At 38.9% G+C, this 13,084-nt stretch overlaps 1 long non-coding RNA gene across 1 annotated transcript; it reads right to left on the bottom strand.

The window, feature by feature from the left end:
- Nucleotides 1-818: 818 nt before the first annotated feature.
- LOC120235983 lies at nucleotides 819-12,727 on the bottom strand. The gene is made up of 3 exons (XR_005529561.1): nucleotides 12,676-12,727; nucleotides 12,313-12,444; nucleotides 819-850 (listed from the first exon to the last, which is right to left on the bottom strand). It is a non-coding gene; the product is annotated as an uncharacterized LOC120235983 (long non-coding RNA).
- Nucleotides 12,728-13,084: the final 357 nt, after the last annotated feature.

The raw sequence follows: 13,084 nt of genomic DNA, 5'->3' as shown, positions 1-13,084 counted from the left end.
AATAATTTTAATGTGAAAAACATTCATCCTTTTGGTCACAACCATTTTCCTCAATTATATCAATAAGTTTGCCTTTACTAAGTTCCTCTGGCTACATATGTAAAGTCTTTCAAACGGAGGGTGTGTCAATATTCCCATACTTAACCTTTTTTTCTATAATTCCATTTACATCCAATTAAAGTTTCACTTCCAGCCTTATCTCTTTTTGGTTTCTTTTTTTTAAAGTTTGTTTGTTTGTTTATATAATCTCCACACTTAACATGGAGTTTGAACTCATGACCCCAAGAGCAAGAGTTGCACATTCCTCTGACTGAGCCAGACAGGTGCCCCTCACTTTTTGTTTCTTTGCTTCATTTGATCTCCTCCCCCCCAATTCCCTTGTTTGTTTTTTCATTCCTATAAAATGTCATGTGGGTTTTATCATTGGTAGAAAAAGAGGCAACACAATATACAGTTTATTGTCTGTATGAAAATTTAAAAAAAGATACTAATCACTGACAAACTTGAAAGAAGTGATTGATGGGGGCCTGGCTGGCTCAGCTGGTAGAGCATCTGACACCCAATTCCTGTGTTGTAAGTTCAAGCCCCACGTTGGGTGCACAGCTTACAGAAAAAAAGAAGGAAAAAAAATAAGGAAAGAAAGAAGTGATGTGATTGGTCACTGAACATGATATTCATGGACTGAAGAGATAGCAGCAAAATTTGTACTTAATGCCATTACTTACAGTTAATATGATAAATGAAACTTGGGGGCGCGTGGCTGGCTCAGTCTGTGAACCATGCAACTCTTGATCTTGCAGGTGTCAGTTTGAACCCCAGGCTGGGTGTAGGGATTACTTAAAAATAAAACCTAAAAAAAAAAAAGAAAGAAACTTGAATTGTGTTATTGGGGGATATTATTACACTAATCTGTGCAGTTTTCAGAATTGTGCAAAGCAATGGCTGCTTGTATTTAACTCTGTTTTTAATATAATGTGTTTAATTATACTTTTATATAATTTAGTTTTAAAAACTGCTGTGTTTAACAATTGGCTCACAAAGTTTCTTAAAATTTAATAACTTGCTCTCATGATCCAATACATGCTGGCCCCAGCCCATCACTGTTTTCAGCTTACATACTCTTCAATTTTATGAATCCAATCCTTCCTTTCTAAAGCCAAAACACAGACACACATACATATAAATACTTTCAAAATGAAGATAAAAACAGGTTTTTTTCAACTGTGTATTCTTACAGCATCTGTATCATAGCTGGAGCTCAGTGTTTGTAGAATTCAGGTGAATTCATACAAGAATGTACACATATATTCAGTTATTTCCTCATATGCACAATTGGGGTACAGCATGTCCAAATAAAATATACCTGTGAGTCATCGGGTTGTAATGCATGCTGACTATATGGGCTGGTCTGTGTGTGCCCCCAAATATTTTTTTATACTTGTTTTTCTGATTATGAGAGAATATATGTACATTGGAAAGAATGGGGAAGGGTATAAAGAAGCTGTTCATTCTTTTTTAGAGTTTTAGAGATATAGATAGGAAACAACGTTTGAGGTTGAAAAGATGAGAAAGGGCAAGGGAAGATAATTAACTTTGAGTGCCTACCATATACCTGGCACTTTCTTGATAACACATAAAATCATGTACCATACAAATGAGAAAAATAAGACTTAGAAAGAATGAGTGTCTTTCTTCGAATAGCCTGACATTGGTGGAGCTGTGAATTCAACTCATATCACTTAATTTCAAAGTGGGAGCTCTTTCCATCGTACTGCACCATCTCTCTAGTGTGGAATAAGCTGGTGAGCTAAAGGAACCCTAACTGAACTGGACACCCTAAGGAAAGGCCCATATTTTCAAATGCCTAAATAACAACTTTCCTCCTCAGTCTAGTAGATTATTTATATTATTAGAACCCAGGTGTCTGGTCTCTAACCCAGGGTCTTTGTATTGTAACCATAAATGCCATGCTGCCTTATATGTAATTCTTATGAAAAATATGTCATAATTATTCCTCAAAGTCAAGTGTTTCCTAATACTTTCCTTCTGGAACCAGAGGATGGCAGTGTGAGTCACTATGAACAGTGTTAATAATAATGTTTATGCTCATGCAAATACACTCTTATGTATATGGAAGCACTGGACTCACATTACAAATGCTTGCAGTGGTTTTCCCCTCCCTGATGGTTGGTGCACATTCCCATTCTGAGTGTGGGTGGAGGTGTGGCTGTGTTGAAGCAATAAGGAAATCTGTTGTCAGATGGACCTACACTGAAATCTTAGCTCTGCCACTTACAATCACCTTAGACAAATAACTTCACCTCTCTAAACCTCAGTGTCCTAATCTGTCAACATGTTAAAATAGCACTTATCTTTTTTTCCTCCAAGCCTGTTCCTCCTTCCCTACTGTCTCCCTCTTTGATAGCACTGACTACCAAGTTGCCCAAGACAGAAACCCAAGTGTCTCCTTTGATTTCTCCCTCTTTTTCACATGCCAATCCAGTCATAGTTGGATGATTTTGCTCCTGAGATCACCATTCTCCCTATACTACCCTAATTCAGGTCACCATTACTTTTGCCTGGATTACTGCAAGAGACACTTATAAAGGCTTCCTTGTCTCCAAATGTGTGTTCTCTAGGTTCTACGTAACAGTCAAAGTGATCTTTTCTAAAAACAAAGATTTTAGACCAGCTTAAAGCTCTAATGGCTTCCTATCACCCATAAGATAAAATATAAAGTCCTTGATATGAATTATAAGGCCTTTTCAGATTTGGTGCCTGTCTTGGCTGTCTCTGCTCCCAAGCTTGCCCTCACTGCCTCAGCTGAAATAGCTTTCTCCATTCTCCAGACACATCATGCTTTCTCTTGCACATTATTATTTTTGTAATGTTTATTTTTGAGAGAGAGAGTGACAGAGCATGAGGGAGGGGCAGAGAGAGAGAGGAAGACACAAAATACAAAGCAGGCTCTGTGCTCGGTGCTGATAGTTCAGAGGGTCCTGGGGCTTGAACTTACAGACTGTGAGATCATGACCTGGGCTAAAGTCAGACACTCAACTGACTGAGCCATCTAGGTACCCCTAGGTTTTTCCACATTCTATTTCTGCTTCCTGGAACATGTTCTTTCCCTATCTACTCCCCTCCTGCTCCTCCACCCAAGTTTTACTTACCTAAGTCCTAGTCACTCTTGAGATCTCTGCTTAGGTATCATTTCGTCTAAAAAGTCTTGCCCAAACCTTACGTTTGGGTCAGATGTCCCTGAATTGTGTTCCTATAGCACACTATCCTTACCCTCTAAAATCATAACCGCCTATTTTCTAATCTGCCTCTACCAGTGGAGTCTGAATTCCATAAGGGAAGAGGCAATATCTTGCTTACCACAGAACATAGTGCTGGGTAAATAGTAGTGTTCAGTAAATGGTTGACCAACTGATTGAATTAACAAACTGTTCTTTGCTCTCATTGCCCAGACTCTTGGTTTTGTGTTCTATGTTTCAGCATCTACTTGTGGCCTCTTTTCTGGTTTTGGTGACCTGTTCTCTTCTTGCACCCTACGTATCTCCCAAGGCAACTCTATATTCTCTCTTATTGTTAGCATCTTCTGTATTTCCAATTAGTATAGTCCATTCTTTATCCTCAATGAATATAGGATATCTGTGCTGGTTGACTCTGACCACCACACCTACTTGCTCTGAGAGATTCAGATAATAACAACCATTACCATTAATGAGCACCTAGTATGTGCCAATTCCTTGTATATATAACAAACATTAGCTTCATTTTATTGATGAGAAAACAGGTCCTTCTGTACATATCTAGTAATTACTAAGGATGTGAATCAATGGCTATCTTGTTCCAAACATTTTTCCACTACATAGTCTTGAAAGTGTTTGTTCCCTTATTATATCAGTTTGACAGAAAATATTTGTGTTGGTAGGGGATAGAGGCAATGAGAGCAGTGAGGCACAACCTTTGGTAAGGGGAATTTGATGATATCTAACAGAACTACATATGCATTTATCTTTTGGGTTTTTTTAAAGGTTTTTTTTTTTTTAATTTTTGAGAGAGAGAGAAAGCATGCATGAGCAGGGGAGAAGGGCAGAGGGAGAGAGAGAGAATCTTAAGCAGGCTCCACATGGAGCCTGATGCAGGGCTGGATCTCACAACTGTGAGATCATGACCTGACCCAAAATCAAAAGTCAAAATCAAAAGATACTCAACTGACTGAGCCACCCAGGCACCCCTGCATTTATCTTTTGACTCAGATATCCCACTTCTAAGAATATACCCTAAAGATACATCTGCAACATTAGAAAAACACACATATACAAAATTATCCATTGCAACATTGTTTGTAATGCAAAATACTGGAAACAACCTCAATATCTTCACATAGGAGAATGGTTGAATAAACTGGAGATGGCTCTCAAACATTTGGTCACAGGCCCTGTTTACTCTCTTAAAAAATTATTGAGGACCCCAGAGTTCCTTGTTTATGTGGATTATATCTATTGATATTTATTATCTTTGAAATTAAAACTAAAGAAAAATTTAAGGCAATTATTCATTTAAAATAGCAATAGTGAACTTATTATGTTTTAACATAAATAACTCATCTTAATAAAAGATAACTGTATTTTCCAAAACAAAAATATAGTAAGAAGAATGGTATTATTTGCATTTTTGCAAATTTCTTTAAAGTTATTCCACAAGAAGACAGCTGGGTTATTATATCTGCTTCTGCATTCAATCTGTTGGGATATGTTGTTTTACTTTATGTATATGAAGAAAATCTGTCCTGTAGTTAGAAAAGTGAGGAGTATGTTAATTGTCATTAGATACTTGTGGATATTTTCTTTGATACTACATCAAAACTTCACAAGTGGCAATTTCTTAAAGATTAGCTGCAATATGGAATCTGAAACCATTATCAATGAACTTTTTGTACTTTGCTCCATGAAGATCCTTTGGTCTATAGTACACTTTAATGGGATATTTTATCCATATATGTTTTTGTAACATCATGCATTGGTCATCTGAAAAAATACCAGCTCAATGAGTTATGTAGATCTACAAATGTTGACACATTTCACTATACAATAATTAAAAAAAAAAAACACTCCACAACATTTGTTAATATCACCACCCATGTCTTCAGAAAAGTTTCGGAAGCTGTTGAGTTCATGGTGGTGAATATAAGATTTCCAAAATTCTAATTTTTACTTGAAAGCTTGCATTTTATCATTGGTAACAAGTACTATTAGTTCTTTTCCTCGAAGTGACAGGCATACTTTATCTTTACTTTCCAGAAAATGTCTGCCAAATTCCCATATCTGAATAACCATAGTCTATTTTTCTTTAAAGTAAAAGTGATATTCAAGTAAAAGTGAGGGGTGTGTGTATGCGTGTGTGCACGCTTCCTTGTTTTACTCATTGAAAGAGTTTAGACGTGATGGCACTATAGTGGAAATGAGAACACCTACTACTAGGTTTTGATTTTTAAATACCATCCTCTGCTAAATGGAACTAGAACTGTGAGAGGAAATGGGTGATTCTAGGCTCTGGGAAAGCACAAAGTGATCCCCGGATTTAGTGCCAGAAACTAAGTAAAATGCTTAAAAAATGATGATGAGATGATAAAAGAACACAGAACCCAGCCAAATCTGAAAGTATTTTTATAGTGATTATATAATTCATAGAACAAAATAAAAATTGATGAGCTCATTCTAATATAAATCAATAAATTGATAAATGAATAAATATGGGAGAAGCAAGAAGCTCTCCCATATAAGAAGAAAAATAAAAAATGTATAAGGAATAACGATGGAATTAGAAAATTATCATTTGGCAATCTCTAGTCATAACAGATTCAAGCAAGAATTATCAATAAATGTTAAAACTTGTGTGTGGTCTCAAATAATCTCTCCACAATATATTAATTAGAAAAAGCGAACTAGTTACTTTACGCTGGATAAACCTGGCAGATTATCACCTTAATTAACCAAGTGAACAAAGTTGTTATCACCAGTGATGGGACATACAGGTATCACATGCCTCATGACGCATTAAGAAAGATACAACATCAATTCTGTAGTATTCTTGCCAAAAATGCATAGCTTGAATCTAGTCAAGAAAAAAAACCAGACAAATGCAAATTGAGGGATATTTTACAAAATAAATGGACTGTATTCTTTAAAAGTATCAAGATCATAAAAGACAAAGACTGAGAAACTGTTCCAGATTAGAGAAAATGAAAGAGATTTAACAACGTACTATAATGTGTGATCTTGCACTGAATCCTGGACCATAAAAAAACAATTATTTTCTTTTTGTGTAGGAATATTGGTGGGACAATTCGCAAAATTTGAATAAGGTCATAGATTAGATCATAGTATTATATCAATGTTTAGATCATAGTATTATATCAATGTTAAGTTTGTGATTTTGCTAATTGTACTATGATATTTGTACTTTGTTTTGAGGAAATGCACTGAAAAGTATTTAGGGATAAATGGGTCAGAAAATAATACACTAGTTTGTTTATACATTTATATGTATATCTATCTCTCTATAGAGACAGAAGAAAAAGCAAGAATGACAGCAAGTGCACACATAAAGTAACCAAGTATAATAACGCCAATGTGGTTAGATATGGGTGGAAGATACATAGGAATTTTTGTAGTAGTTTTGCAACTTTTCTTTTTTTTAAATTTTTATTTATTTTAATTTTTTTTATAAATCTTAATTTTTTTTAAATGTTTTTATTTATTTCTAGGAAAGAGAGAGAGACAGCGTGAGCAGGGGAGGGTCAGAGAGAGAGGGTGTAACAGACTGAAACAGGCTCCAGGCTCTGAGCTTGCAGTCAGCACAGAGCCCGACGCGGGGCTCGAACCCACGAACCGCGAGATCATGATCTAAGCGAAAGTCGGACGCTTAACCGACTAAGCCACCCAGGCGCCCCGTTTTTTTTTTTTTTTTTTTTTTAATTTTTAAATGTTTTATTATTTCTGAGAGAGAGAGAGAGAGAGAGAGCGAGTGAGCAGCGGAGGGTCAGAGAGAGAGACACACACACACACACACAAAATCTGAAGCAGGCTCCAAGCTTTGAGCTCTCGGCACAGAGCCCGACACGGGGCTCGAACCCACGAACCGTGAGATCATGACCTGAGCCGAAGTCAGACACTTAACCGACTGAGCCACCCAGGCATCTCATTTGCAACTTTTCTTTAAATCTGAAATTTTTTAATTATTTTATTTATTTATTTATTTATTTATTTATTTATTTATTTTAACATTAATTTATTTTTTAGAGACAGAGTGTGAGCAGGGGACTGGAAGAGAGAGAGGGAGACACGGAATCCAAAGCAGGCTCCAAGCCTGACATGGGGCTCGACTCACAAACCGCGAGATCATGACCTGAGCCAAAGTTAGGTACTTAACCAAGTGAGCCACCCAGTCTCCCCTATTTCTTTTTTTTAAGAGAGAGAGCATGAGTGGGGGAGAGGGGCAGAGGGAGAGAGGATTTTAAGCAGGCTCCATGCCAAGCGGGGCTCAATGATCCCACGACCCTGTGGATCATAACCCAAGCCAAAATTAAGAATCAGATGCTTAAATGAGCCATCTCGTTGCCCCTAAATCTGAAATTAATTTTTTTAAGTTTAAATATCCTATAAACATTTTGCACTATTTCCTTCTAAATATTTTATTTATATATTCAATATGTAAAAACATAGTTGGGATCATACAATAGTCTTTTTTACTTAACATTGTTTTTCTTAATTTGATATTGAATCATCATTTTTCTTTTTTTTCTTTTTTAAAAACATTTATCTATTTGTTTATTTTTAATGTTTATTTACTTTTGACAGAGAGAAAGAGAGAGTCAGAGTGTGAGTGGGGAAGGGGCAGAGAGAAAGAGAGGGAGACAAAGAACCCAAAGCAGGCTCCAGGCTCCGAGCTGTCAGCACAGAGCCCAACACAGGGCTTGAACTCACAAACCATGAGATTATGACCTGAGCTGAAGTCAGCTTAACCTTGACTGAGCTGGCCAGGTGCCCCTCAGAAGCGGTTTTCAATGCCATTTGAAATTCTTTAAAAACACAATTGTTAATGAATGAATAATATTTTTATGTGTATAATGATTCATTTAATCCATTTATAGTTTCTCTTATATTTGTCATAAACCTACAGTAAAATATATAATACATTTCTTTTTGCACTTATTTGTTCACATATTTAACTTACTTATGTTTGAGTCTCCAAATGGAAATTGCTTTGTTCTGTTTTAAATGATTCAAATGACCTAACAAACTCCTAAATGTCCCCAATTTCCTTTTTATGTTTGTGCTGCTTTACTGACTTATGGCCTGCTCTAAGGCTTGCTTGTTTCATAACAGACTGAATTCTGGGTTTGACTCCTGGTTGTGGTTGGTGATTGTAGAGGGGTGTGGAGGACAACAGCTGGGAGCAGCAGGCTGGGGCAGTTGGGGTTGCAGGGCAATCACTGGTTGAAGGGGAGTCTTACTCTTTGGTGGGCCCTGAAAGTTAAAGGGAAAGGCCTAAAAAGTCACTCACTGAATGGGTGGAATACATTAGCTTGATGCACATCAGCTTAGTCCAGTTTAATATTCTCTGAGCTGTATTCTGTGCTGAGACTGGTTGGGGGGACACAGAGAAGAATCAAACACTGAACCTGGCTCACAGGGCTCAAAAATCTGATAGGAGAGACATATAGGTAAACAGAAATTGACAGTGTAGTGATGAGTACTTATAAATTGAGAAGCACAAAGATTATTGCAAGCATGAAAAAGGTCTTGTGCCTTCTTTTAAACAAACCTTTAGGGGCACCTGGGTGGCTCAGGTCATGATCTCACAGTTCGTGGGTTTGAGCCCCGTGTAGGGCTCTGTGCTGACAGCTCAGATCTTGGAGCCTGCTTCAGATTCTGTGTCTCCCTCTCTCTCTGTCCCTTCCCCACTCATGCTCTGTTTCTGTCTTTCTCAAAAATAAATAAACATAAAACATTTTTTTAAAAAGCCAAACTTTTATACAATATCTACTCATATACAAATATAATATTCATTCATTCGTTCATCTTTTCTCCCTTCTTTCCTTCTTTTCATTCATTGTATATATATTTTCTTTATTTTTTAAAATGTTTGTTTATTTATTTTTGAGAGAGTGTGAGAGGGGGAGGGGTAGAGAGAGACCAACAGAGAGAATCCCAAGCAGGCTCTGTGCTGACACTGGGCTTGATCCCATTAACTGTGAGATCATGACCTGAGCCAAAATCAAGAGTCAGATGCTTAGCCAACTGAGCCACCAAGGCACTCCTGTATATATAATTTATTGAGCATAGACCCTAGACCAAAGTGGGTGGCAGTGGAGTTGGAGAGGAGAAAAACTCAATAAAAGCAAGAAGTAGAATTTATCAGGCTCAGCAACCAATTGTCCAGGACAGAAACACAAGAGTTAAGAATCACTCCTTTGCTGTTCACAAAGTCAGGAAATGGATATCTTTTTGGCCTGATTTCTCCCCAGTTTTATAGAGGTATAATTGAGAAGTAAAAGAACTGAACTTTTTTTTTAGTTTATTATTATTTTTTTAGTAATCTCTACACCAATCATGGGGCTTGAACTCAGGATACTGAGCTCAAGAGTTACATGCTTCTAACTGAGCTGGCCAGGTGCCCCAAGGCCTTAATTTTTTTAATGTTTATTTCTGAGAGACAGAGACAGAATGCCAGTGGGGGGGGGGATGGCGTAGAGAGAGGGAGACACAGAATCCAAAGTAGGCTCCAGGCTCTGAGCTGCCAGCACAGAGCCTAACATGGGGCTCGAACCCATGAAACATGAGATCATGACCTGAGCTGAAGTTGGATGCTCAACTGACTGAGCCACCCAGGCACCCCCCAAGGCCTTAATTTTTAAGAATAAAATTTAAAGGGCACAGGAACTTTTGATCAGGGTGCTACAGCTTTAACTCATATGGAGAAACTATTTTTAGAATACTGGGTTTCTATAGGATATATATGGCACAGCAAGGAAAGCGGGAAGGTGTACCAGGTTACAAATAAACAGGTATTTTAGAGTCACTGTATAGTTGTAGAAATCAACACAAAATTGAGAGTGGGGTAATTAAAGCAATTGACAGCAGGTAAAAGATTAAAATTAATAGTAGAGGAGGGGAAAACAGACGAGAGTTTTCAGGAGCAGAAAGCAAACTGGGTAGGAAGAGTTGAATGATAGAATTAAATTATAGATGAAAGGATTTATAGTAGATTACTATGATCTGGGAGGTGGTAGTGATAATAAAGACAGTCTCTTTCAGCAACATATTTTAATAGAAGGGGAGAAAGTGTGAAGCAAGAGGAAACTGGTCCTGGGAACAAATGAATCATCTTCCAGTAGTAGCTACACCCTGGGTAGCATGATTATTCATAAACAAATGCAGATTTCCTGTGGTGGTAGTCAACCAGGCTTGGAAAGCAGTGCTAATGTTGGGTTGCCAAACTAATCTAAATGAAAGGGCCTATTTCTCTAGATTGAAAATTTTTAGCAACAGTAACTTACTCTTAACAGCATATTCTGAATATTGCAGAAACAACTATTAGGGGCATCAGAAGGGAGAATGAAGAAATTTCAGGGTCTACTTCCAGCTTTCCCTTAGGATGTATTTCACATGTAAAATGGTGGTAGTATAGTACTTAATTCATAGAATTGTTATGAGGATGAATCATAGTTTCCCTCTGAGCCCCAGTTTCTCTTGTTATAAAAAGAGGATAGTGATTTTTCTTTTTTCTATTTTTTTGTAATGTGACTCAGAAGTAGGTGGTGAAAGCACACTTAGGATTGTACAAGAACAGGAACAGCTTTCATTGATTGGAAGAGAGCCGTAAGGTTATATTTTTTCTAAGGTGGCTGTTCAATTATTATTTGAAAGATCCCAGAGACTTTATATAATTTTCTCATTAAGATTTATTATTAGGACATAACCTAAGGTCAGATTGCCTTATAATCTTTATATACAGAAAAATATACTAGCTTTATGCTAATATCTGCTATGCAATAGAATGTTATAGCATCCAGTGTGTTAAGCTCTATTTTTCCTCAGTGGAGTGATGTTATATAAATCCATTAGGAAAATTCTGGGAAATTTTACCCAGACCAGGGATGATAAAGAACAATGCAACCATTTTTCTTCTTTTTTGATGCACTCATCTTTTGATACAAATAAATTTTTTATTTTTTTTAATGTTTTATTTATTTCTAGGAGAGAGAGAGAGACAGTGTGAGCAGGGGAGGGTCAGAGAGAGAGGGAGTGACAGACTCTGAAACAGGCTCCAGGCTCTGAGCTGGCAGTCAGCACAGAGCCCGAAGCGGGGCTCCAACCCACGAACCTTGAGATCATGACCTAAGCGAAAGTCGGACGCTTAACTGACTAAGCCACCCAGGTGCCCCTGATACAAATAAATTTACATATAGAGATTAAGTGAGAACAAAAACAGAAGAGAACAATCTTGAATCTAAGAAAGACTGAAAGGGGCACCTGGGTGGCTCAGTTAAGTGTCAACTTTGGTTTAGGTCATGATCTCACGGTTTGTGACTTTGAGGCCCTGTTGGGGCTCTGTGCTGATGACTGGGAACCTGGAGCCTGATTTGGATTCTGTCTTCCTCTCTCTCTGCCCTTTCCCCATTTGTGTTCTGTCTGTCTCTCTCTCAAAAATAAACATAAAAAAATTAACGAAAAAAAGAAAGACTGAGAGGGTGTTTTGGAACCAACAATAATTGGAACTAACATTTATTGAGTATCTTCTCTGGGCCAGTTCCTTCACATAAATTATCTCCAATTTTCACAACAAGCAGCAAGGCAGGCATTAGAAAACCCAGGTTCAGAAATATTATGTAAGTTGCCCAGGGTCATAAAGCTAACCATGACAGAGCTGGAATTGGTAATACCACGAACAGTCGGCCACCAACGGCCCTGCTCTTTCTATTATAGCACTCTATGATAAAATAATGTACTGTTATTTGGGAAATTTGGGACCAGAGGATTTGAAGAATTTCTTTCCCTACCTATTTCCCCTCTACCGGTCTTTTTGTTTTTATTGTTTTTGGTCTGATGTTTGCACTCTAGAGCTTGAATGGGATCGAATATGGGGTATCTGTAAACAGAATGATTTCACAGCCCCCGCTCAGTAACAATTTCCTTCCTTCAGAGCCTTACCTGGGATTTGGCGGGGGTTGGGAGGAAAGAATAGGGGTAGAGGTGGGGGAGGGGGTTCGTTAGAAAAGATGGATGGCTTTTTTCTTACCTTTAAGTTGTTTATGAATTTCAGGACAACCCGTTGGCTATTCTCTTGATCGGCATATTATTTTTTTCTAATTTTGGGGCGGTTTGGGATTAAAGATTTGATATCTGTAGGACATTTCTGTAACGATCAGCACTGTAAATCCAAAAAAAGTTAAGGTCAATGGCAATTCCTTCATCTGTTTTGGGAGAGGTGTGTGTGTGTGTGTGTAAAGGGTTGGCTCTGGGTCACTCTCGTCTCTTGTTACACCCAGACACACTGAAGGGATTAGAAGGGATCCCTCTCGAATCATGAGAGATGAAAACGAGCCATTCCCTCACTTCCTGCTCTCAGGTGAACGTCCGAGCGACAGAAACGTTCACGTACCTTCTGGAGGGCAGGAAAAGGTGCAAAGGCGCTCAGGGCCCAAGGGCTGGGAGTGGGGCGGGGGCTAGCCACGGTAGGTGGGGATGTAGGGGTTTCCGCCGCCCGGGAGGACTCGTCGGGGGCGGGCCGGGGGCCGAGGCCAGCGCAGCCGGCGCTGGGCCCCTGCCATCCCCAGGCCGCGCTCCCCCGCGTTCCCTGCCGCTCGTGCCCGGGCGGCCGCCGCAGTGGCGGCGCCGTAGCGGGGCGTGGGGTCCAGGGGGCGCTGTGGCCCAGCGGCGCCGGCGGCAGGAGCGGCCACGGCGACGCTGGAGGCTTCGCCGAGGATCCCCGCCTGCAGCACCTCGGTCGTCCCGCCGCAGCCTTGAGCCCCCGGCCCGGTTCAGCGGCGCTCCTCCGGGATCCGCGTGGC

This window comes from Hyaena hyaena, unplaced genomic scaffold, assembly GCF_003009895.1.
Source record: "Hyaena hyaena isolate Hyena2069 unplaced genomic scaffold, ASM300989v1 scaffold_5, whole genome shotgun sequence".
Lineage (NCBI taxonomy): Eukaryota > Metazoa > Chordata > Mammalia > Carnivora > Hyaenidae > Hyaena > Hyaena hyaena.
The sequence above is the reverse complement of the archived record's forward strand: the minus strand, read 5'-3'. Positions and strand labels throughout refer to the sequence as shown.